The following is a 5881-nucleotide window of genomic DNA, read 5'->3' on the forward strand; positions in this document are numbered from 1 at the left end:
GTATTTCTTTTGTTTCAAATTCCAACATCACAGTTTCTGTTTCAATCTTTTCTGTACCCCTTGTCATTCTCCGTGCTCCTTTTATTTCCTTTTTTCTTTCTTTCAAATTCTCAACCAAGTCCTTCATGTTAACACTCAACGGCACTCCTGTGATGATTCCTTTGCTTTCATTATTTCTTTTTTCACCCACTTTAACAACTGCTCTATTTGTTTGATTGACTATTAAAAAGACAAATTTACCTCCGTATCCAAGCTTTTTCGCCTTTTCAACTTGCCCTTCCGAATTACAACCAATCAAAAGATTTCCGTCTCTCAGTATCTTAGCATGTTTAATTTCCCCAATATGTGCTTTAAGTGCTTTTGTTAGTTTAAGTGATCAATCTTCTTGACTCCTTCTCCTTCATCAAATCTTATTATAATGATCAGGTTTTGTCTTTTTGCTGCTTCTTTCCCTTCCTCAATTCCTTCATTATCGGTATCTTCAGTGCTTTCCTCATTTCCTTTTTTCCTCTTCCTTTCAGCAGGTCGCTGCTTCTTTCCACCCTTTCCCACCAATTCCCACTCTTTATCTTCATTCTGTCCACTCCTTCCTTCCTCGTCACTACAATCCATACTGTTACAGTCACTTCTTTCTAAATCCAACGTTGTCATTTTCCGATTTAAGTCGCATTTATCACCAAAGTTCAGCTCCACCCTTCTTCCTGGTTGAATACAGCCTTCCCTTCCTCCGTTCGACCGGACGACCCGCCCTCATGACTGCAGGTGTTTTCAACTGCAGACTAACAAGAAGATCTAATCTGAGGCAGGTGTCCATTTAGGGAAAGGAAATTGACTGGGTGTGTCCTTATTTTCTACCTCCAATTTGAGTGATTCCATACTTTTTTCCTCAGAATTGAGTGATTCCATATTTCTTTTCCCTGTGCCTCGTCAATAAAAGTAGCATTCACTGACTTCCACAATGTTTTCTCTTCATTTCTTTGAGTGTTCCTGAAAGCCAACAAGTTGCACTTTGGAATGACCTTATTATTGTATCATGTTTTTGATCCGAGTTTGTTTTACAGAATGAAATGTCTGAATGAGTGCTCATCCAAGACTGGTGATTCCATWCTTTTTGCCAGGGGTTGTATAAAATACAATACTGCATCTAATATTCAGTTAATCAGTTACAAAATTTCCMTCACATCCATCCATCCTCTCCGTTTTAGCACCATTCTTGTTTGTTGTTGATTTACCCCTGGATCTCATTTTGTCCTCTCTGCAGGCCGTCACATTGTTCTTCTACCTGCTGGCCTTCCTGGTTATCCTCCAGAGGATCTGGGCTTACGTCGGCTGTTTCATTTGCACATAACCACAGCAGGAGAGCCCTCGTCTTCTGTCACACAGCTCAGGTACACACACTGCTGCTTCAGCTGGAAGTACTGGTAGAGGTCCAGGTTTCAACAGTTCATTTTCATAGTTTTAGATTTAAACTGACTGCTAACTAAAACAACATCAGGAAGTAAACACATCATCAGACACTGTCTTTAAATCTGTGTTTACATTTTCATTAAAATACTCTGTGCCACAATAAAACTAAACGGGAAAGAACAAAAAACTAAACTGAGTTTTGTGTGACAAAGTTACACTAATCCTGGCAGAACAAATGAGAAAATGATTTTTAAAAACAACAATCCTCAGCATTATGCTGACACCTGGTGGTAATGTAGCAACATTACAGGATCCAACTTGACATTTCATAATGTGGACCAGTGGTTTTCAATAGCTGGGTCGTGGGCCAAAAAACTGTGAAGATAAAACTAAACATTCTGATTGTTACGTCAGCTTTATGTTTAATGTTAGAACAATTTTAATAAGACTTTGTTCTCAGCTAAAGCTACTTAATTTCAAATCTCTTCTAAGGAGTTGGACTTTTTGATTTCATGTTTCTTTATAAAATCATTTAAATTGTTAAAGTAAAGGTAACAAATTGGAGYGTTTTGGTTTTAATAAAGATTCTCTAACTTAGTAAAAGGTAATAATTTCCTTGTCCAATATGGCCACTTGCTGTTTGTTTTAGTTTGTTGTTAAACTTTATTTTTTATAGTGTCATGGTTTGTCATTTTTCACCTTGGCTTTCCTAGTGTTTCGATGTTCCCCTGTGTGTCTCAGCCCTGCTACCCCGCATCACCTTGATGATCACCCTCGTGTTTCTCTCCAGGTGTTTTCTGTTGATTCATTAGTTTTCAGTGTATTTAAGCCCTGTCCTGTCTCAGTCTGATTGTCGGTTCATTGTGCTTATGTCCTGTGCTCTGTGTCTTGAGCCCCTGCCAGCGAGCCTGTAAGTTTCTGCTGATTTTCAGCACTCTTTTGTTTATTAATAAACCTTTATTCCATTTTTTTGAGCATGCCTGCGCCCTGGGTCTGTTCCTGCATAAAAGCTGACATAATGAACCGACCAAGATACCCAGCCTGCAGGCAAACTTTTTCTGGTCTGCCTCTCAATGAGGTGGATGTTTCTGCTCCACCAGCCACAAAATTTAAGTTGGACCCTGCAACCATGCTAGATAAGATGCAGCAGATGCAGGAAGGACTGGCTAAACTGTCTGCCCTTCTCTGGAGGACTTCCCCTCCGAGAGAAGTGGTTTTTTTTGCCCCCCTTCCCTCCCCTGTTTTTCTTCTGGGATTCCAATGCTTAACCGGCTGTTTCCACGTTTGAATCTGCTGGGCCTCCTGAGTCTGCTGGGCCTTCTGAGTCGGTTCCTGAGTTGGTGGTCCCAGTTCCACAGTCGGTGGCCCCTGAGTTGGTGGTTCCAGAGGTGGTCCCAGAGGTGGTGAATCCAGAGGTGGTCCAAGAGGTGGTGGTTCCACAATTGTGTGATTCCAGTGGTGGTCCCGGAGGTGGTGGTTCCGGTTATGGTCCCAGAGTCTGCGGTCCTTGAGGTTCGTGGGTCAGTTGCAGGCCTCTCCACATCTTCTGTGTCGGTTGCTGTTGCCTCCACATCCCCCATTGCCTCCTCGTCGCCTGGGTCATCGCCCATCGCCTCCTCGTCGCCTGGGTCATCGCCCATCGCCTCCTCGTCGCCTGGGTCATCGCCCATCGCCTCCTCGTCGCCTGGGTCATCGCCTCCTCGTCGCCTCCTTGTCGCCTGGGTCATCGCCTCCTCGTCGCCTCCTCATCACCTGGGTTGTCGCCCATCGCCTCCTCTTCGTCTGGGTCGGCTGCCGTCGCCTCCATGTCGCCTGGGTCGGCTGCCGTCGCCTGGGTCGTCAGTCTTCGCCTCTTCGTCCCCTCTGTTGCCTGTGTTTGCCGTCACCAAGGCTCCTGCTCCATCAACCTCCGACAGCTCCTCATCTTCTCCCACTTCCTCCCGTGGCTCCACGTCTGCTCCTGTGAGGTCTTGCCATGGGTGGTTTCCTGGCCACTTTTCTGACCTCCTGCCTCGTTGGGGTGGTTTTCCTGGTCGTCCCCCTGAACTTGCCCTGTGTGGGATGTTTTTTTTTTGACCATTCCCATGGACTTCCATGTTATGTCCTTGAGTTTGTTTTGTCCCGTCTCCCCTTGTTCCGTGCCTCTCCTTGTTGATCGTCAGACGATCATTAAGGGGGAGGTACTGTCATGCTTTGTCTTTTTTCACCTTGGCTTTCCTAGTGTTTCTATGTTCCCCTGTGTGTGTCTCAGCCCAGCTGCCCCGCATCACCTTGATGATCACCCTCATGTTTCTCCCCAGGTGTTTTCTGTTGATTCATTAGTTTTCAGTGTATTTAAGCCCTGTCCTGTCTCAGTCTTATTGTCGGTTCATTGTGCTTATGTCCTGTGCTCTGTGTCTTGATCCCCTGCCAGAGAGCCTGTAAGTTTTTGCTGCTTTTCAGCACTTTATTGTTTATTAATAAACATTTGTTCCATTTTTTGAGCCTGCCTGCACCCTGGGTCTGTTCCTGCGTAAAAGCTGGCAATAGTCTCAGGTTCAGACTGCTCTTTTCATTCAATTAGTTTGTTAAATCAAAAATTTTCCTCAATTCGGGCCATAACTTGTCAACAGATTGTTGTTGTCCCAGAACCAGACCAGTTTAAAACCACTGCATCCATTTTCTGTGCCGTTTGATCACAACTTCATCAGATTATAACAATGATTTCATGAAACATTTCACTCTGCAAAACTTTTTTAGGTTTTCGTTACACAGAAATACTTTTTGAATTCTAAATACAATGTGAAGTAAGTGGAAGAATTATCTTCAAATTTGCAACCATTTTTAATAAATAAATTTAAAAATCAATAAATGTGACATTTTTTTGATACAAAAATCTCCACAGAACCCATAAGAATAACTTGGTCCAGCTTTACAGAGTTAAATAATGATGTTTCTCTGTGCACACAATGAATAAAACAGCCTGACTTCACCAACACTCAACACCTTCTCATTCCTGTCTGTCACCTACTGTTTAACCTGCATTTTATTACTGAACTGCCTTATGGTATTTCATTCTCTCATTTGTTTTTGGATCTTATATAGACCAGTCACATCAAACAAGCAGCTTTGATGTTAGTTGAAAAGTTGGTTTGTTGGATTATGTGAAAATATGATGAGCAAATATCTTATCATTGGGTTTTTGAGCAAGAAATGCAGAGTTGTAAAGTGACAAATACTTAGTTACTGTACTTGAACTGGATAACATACAGAAATGTGCTTCTAAACAAATTTGACTTGAATCAAAGCTGATTCTTTGAAACCATTCACCACAGCTCTTTCTGCTCAAGATGGAGAAACCTGAAGTTCARCTCTGGGTGGTTCTCCTTCCTCTCGTCCTCCTCTGCCAGCAGAGCAGCTCCTGGCAGACCCAGACCCAGGTTCTGCTTGTCTTGGCTGAGCCCACTCTACCTGGACAAGACAAAGAGAGGAATGCAGAGGTTTAAAAAAAAATGCTTCTGAGACAAAAATACARTATTTTTTCGTTTCAGCAGGTGAAATCCTCTCAGCTGACCTGCAAGGTTTGTAGAAACTATAGCACTAAGACTCTGCTTTTATTGTGAAAATGCCTGTCACATTAGTTCAAGACTTCACATTCTTTGAAGGAATGCCTATGATCCATCACCTATAAGTCAGAGGTTTAGACTAAGATCATGTTATGTTGGGACATGATGTTTTTGTGTTGGTCAAACCTAAATGATCACATGCAGCATTGTGAGACTGTGAATTATTCTCAACTAACTTTGAATTTTAGCTCATCTGTAAAACCTCCTGTGTTGCAGCCATTTGTGAGTTTTTTTTCTAAGTTTGTTGACTGTGGTGTCCATCTTTCAAAAGGATTCATATGATTTTATTGTCAGCTCACTGTATGCACAGGACATGTTGGAGAACTAAAATGTCTTTTCTGTCTCCTTCGTAAGAAACAATAAAATATGATCAAACAACTGTGCCATAACGTATCTAACTATACACAAAATGTTTGTAACTATCCCTAAGAAATAAAAAATATACAACATACTACAATAATTCTAAATGTCCTGAATCTTTTGTTTGTGTGAAACAGCTGATGTAGGGTTCTGGTGTAATAGACAATGTAGGAGCTAGCTACACCTTAAAACYAGTTGATTCAGAAGTTAGTCTGTAGCTGAGCTTCATTCAAATGTGTTCAGGACATGACTGGATAACAGACACAGCTGACTGATGGCAAATATTCTAAAAACAGATCTTGTTCGATCAGATAACTCTTAGACTTTAAGTTGGAATGTCTCAGCTAGCTCATTGTTTAGTTCAACTCCAAGTAAGCTTAAGGAGACTCTGAGGTCAAAATAAAAGCTTTATTAAAAATATACAGAGCACAAACAGAGCAATGTTGTATATGCTGTTAAGTGCCAGGAGGACTGCGACCAGTTATACATCGGGGAAACAAAGCAGCCAC

At 42.0% G+C, this 5881-nt stretch overlaps 1 long non-coding RNA gene across 1 annotated transcript; it reads left to right on the plus strand.

Moving 5' to 3' along the window:
• Positions 1-1154: 1154 nt before the first annotated feature.
• On the plus strand, positions 1155-5472 carry LOC106532773 (uncharacterized). Its single transcript, XR_001312140.1, has 2 exons — positions 1155-1388; positions 4722-5472. It is a non-coding gene; the product is annotated as an uncharacterized LOC106532773 (long non-coding RNA).
• The last annotated feature ends 409 nt before the right edge of the window (positions 5473-5881 follow it).

The sequence above is a fragment of the Austrofundulus limnaeus genome, unplaced genomic scaffold, assembly GCF_001266775.1.
Source record: "Austrofundulus limnaeus strain Quisiro unplaced genomic scaffold, Austrofundulus_limnaeus-1.0 Scaffold829, whole genome shotgun sequence".
Lineage (NCBI taxonomy): Eukaryota > Metazoa > Chordata > Actinopteri > Cyprinodontiformes > Rivulidae > Austrofundulus > Austrofundulus limnaeus.